Consider the following 3,622-nt stretch of genomic DNA (forward strand, 5'->3'; position numbering starts at 1 on the left):
ACACTCCCCTCTTATTCACTGAGCGTTGCCTCCTTAACCCACCATAGGAACCTGCACCCTCGTTACAATACTCATACCCATGCACCTATCCGCAAGTGATCGTTTCTCTTAAAAACCCCTTGTCTCTGTGTCCTGTCCCCGAATATTGGGCTTTAAACTCAGTTCATTCACTGTCACTTCTGCTGGAGGACTCGCTGCTGCTGTCTTCATCGCTGTCTTCTGGTCCGGTAGTCTCAATGTCCTCTTTGCTATTGCTGCCTGTTTCCCCGCTGGGGGGATGGTCTTGAAAGACCCTGTGCCAAGTGTCCCTCTGCCAGGTGGATTGGCCTGCGACCTCCCCATCCTCTGCTATTGATTTCTGGGAGTAGGATTGGCACTTGCTCAAGGCCATATTCTCACAGTCCACCACTTCAAGGTTTGTGTGCCTGGACATCAGGAGGGTCCTGGATTTCAACAGGATGCTCCTGATGCACCACATGAACCGACTGAAACGGGCCGACAGGCTCCCCTGGTGTTTAGTCAGGGATCTGCGTAGTGCCGTCTCTCTTGACGGCTATCTGACCCATGTCCCTGCTTTGCAGAGCCGCTTTGCCTTCTTCCACATCTTGGTGTATGAGCAGAGGTGTTCAATCATCTCTGTGGCGCCTTGGCAGATTGCTTTCGGGCAGCTCCATCTCCCTGGTTGCCCCTCACTGGGAGGACTTGGGGGGCAATCAGCTTCTTTTAATAGCAGCCAGATCCAACCAGCAACACCAGGCCAGTGCGCGGGGTAGGGCCAGTGCCTGGGTGGATCCAGTGTGCAGGATCAGGCCAGTGCATGGGGAAAAGGATGAGAGCAGCATGCAGGGATTCCTTCTAAACCCTGCACTCCACAGGTGTTAAAAACCCTCTCTTCTTTCTTAAGGGTCTTGACGTTCCACCAATCAAGCTCTCCCTTGTTCTGCAATTTTGCCGTCTGTTAGGGCCCTGCTACACATTCAAATAAAAGCTGGCTAGAAACCAGGTATAAACTAGTTGCACATGTTCAAGCATGAACTTTGTAGCTGGTTAGCTCTCTTGAGAGCTGGAGAGTCATTTTTATGGTGTGATAATTATTTTGCATGTGTGGCCGGTCTAAGCGGCGCAGTAAACCAGTGAATTGTATGAGAATTGTGCTGCACCTGTGGCTGGTCTAAATTTATTGTGCGATTTATCAAGTAATCATGTAATATATGTAACGTGTAGCAGGGGCCTTAGCTGCTCCTGGTCATGAAGCCCCTATGTCATAGCCCTGCAGATGGTTTTATGCTTCAATCTTAAACTGATGGATTCAACCCTAGCCCCCTGGCCTGTTAGTAATGCTTCTAGTTTATTCTTAACTGGAGAAAAACACGTGTGTTATGTTATATGTGACGATGCACTGCACCATCTGCACCTCATTTTTCAGCTAGATCCACCCATGCTGTGAACCAGCACCAGGCAGCCTTCATTTTGCCCACGCCGGCATGGATTGGCCACTCGTCTTGGCACCACCACCTGCAATCTCACCCTGATCACTTGGGGACACCCACCCACGTGACCAGTGCCACACGTGACTAAGTCCATGCTGGGTCCACAAGGTTGGAGAGCAGTGAAGGTTGCTGAGACTGGTGTAAACAGGGCTGTGGGCACGTCTAACTGCACTGCCTTTGCACAGCAGTGCCCACAGCGATGTGCAGTAAATGGCTCACGGTGCAGTGCCTGGAGCTGTCTCCCAGCATGCCTCGCTACAGTGCTCCAGTGCTGGGGGCCCCAGGCAGGGACAGGCCCAGGGGGTGCAGTTGCACCCCTCTTTAATTCCTGCTCCACCCAAACTTTAAAATCAGCAGCATTTCTTTTCGGGCGGTGCTAAATGAGGCATTGACTTCAGGGTTCATTATCATCTCCCTGATTCCTGCTAATCTCTCTCCCTCCCTTGGGTGTTAATAACCCTCTGTTCTTTTTAATGCTCTTGATGTTCCACTGTCCAAACTACCCTTTCTTCTGCAATGTTGCTGTCTGTTAGCCCTTCCTGGTACCCTATTTCACAGCCCTGCACATGGTTTTTAACTCTGGCTAAAAAAACCTTATCTCAGAGGTGATGATCTTTACTCAGGTGCAGAAATGACTGACAGTGAAGCATTGGGGGTGCTGTCCAGACATTCAAGAGGGCTAGATTTCATTTGATGCATCTGAGTAAGAGAATTACATTCACGGGGGGATCTAGGATTTTGCAGATTGTGTGGCGCATCCACATCACATATAACACATCACATCTTTTTCTCCAGGTAAAAAGAAACGGAAAGCTTTAGGGACCTAAAGCCAAATTATTCAGTTTGGGAATGAAGACAAACAAATATAACTTAACTGGAACGTGCATTAATTTGCTGTATGATATATGATATGCTAAAAATGCAATGAGCTAGGCAAAAGTAGTTGCTGCTTTAGTCCCGTTGCCATTAGAATTCAACAGACTTCTCCACAAAACAAAATCCAACCTCCTTGAGCATCCCCACCATGCATCTAGTGCTTCGCTGAAAGTTATTTCCACACTTGAGTTCATGTTTTTAGGTAGAGTTTAAAAACAGGCTGTGTTTGGGTGGAGCTGGACTTAAGGAGGGATGCAAGGGTTCCCGCCCCCCGATCTGTTCCTGCATCCATTTAGCTATGATGACTTTAGGCCTAGTGCCCAAATCCTTTGACTATTTTTTGCCTGATGGGTCCTGTTTGTTTTTAGCTGTTTAAGTACTCTAGCGGATGGGTGTGTCTGCCAATGGTTACACTGGTTTTCACTGTGACCTTCAACAGAACAAGGTCTGCCCCCCTGTAAGCAGAGCTTCTCCTTTCGCTTTCATTGGAAAAAGACAGGTGACGAAGTACCGGAGCTGCTCTCACCACGCTCAGGAAGGCGAGGTTTTGTTTTATGAATCTGAATGAGACGTGTCCACGTCACTAGAGTGACCACAGGACTATCGGCCCCATAGTCCTGAGGAAGCATGTCCTACATTCGAAAGCTTGCCTGACTTTCTCCCAACGACGTAATTGTTCCAATAAAAGAGATTGCCTTAAGAAATCCCGGGCTCTTGTCTTGCTTGCCTTCCTCAATAGCTTCTCACAATAGCTGACTCCTGGGAATATTCTTTTGCTTAGTGTTTTTTTTAAACTTTAGCAACTGCGTGTCCATGCCAGTAGCTATATATTATTTTTTTTTGGCTTTTATCTTAAACAGAATCATGTAGTGCTATTGTATTAATAGGATGTTTTGTTTCACTTTCACCTGAGGGAAAAAATAGGTGCTGTGTCATATGTGGCCAAGTATTGGAGGCACTCCACAAGGCTAGATTTTTTTTTATGACTCTGGATAAGAGCTGCCCATGTAACTAGAATGACTACGGGACTGATGACCCGATTGCCTTTGACTATACTCACCTGGCAGGGGAGATCCCATGATCTAGAAGGTGGCTTTCCCAGGATGAGGCTCGCCCTTTGCACTCCGGGTATGCTGACCCCTGCAATTTCCCCACGTGTGAGAAACTTGACTGCATAATTTGTGGCAGTGGGGGACTGCAGTCATGCTTTCCCCTGGAAAAACCTACTCTCTCTCTCTCTCTCTCTAAATATATAA

This window comes from Crocodylus porosus, unplaced genomic scaffold (genome assembly GCF_001723895.1).
Source record: "Crocodylus porosus isolate Cpor-Errol unplaced genomic scaffold, CroPor_comp1, whole genome shotgun sequence".
Taxonomy (NCBI): domain Eukaryota; kingdom Metazoa; phylum Chordata; order Crocodylia; family Crocodylidae; genus Crocodylus; species Crocodylus porosus.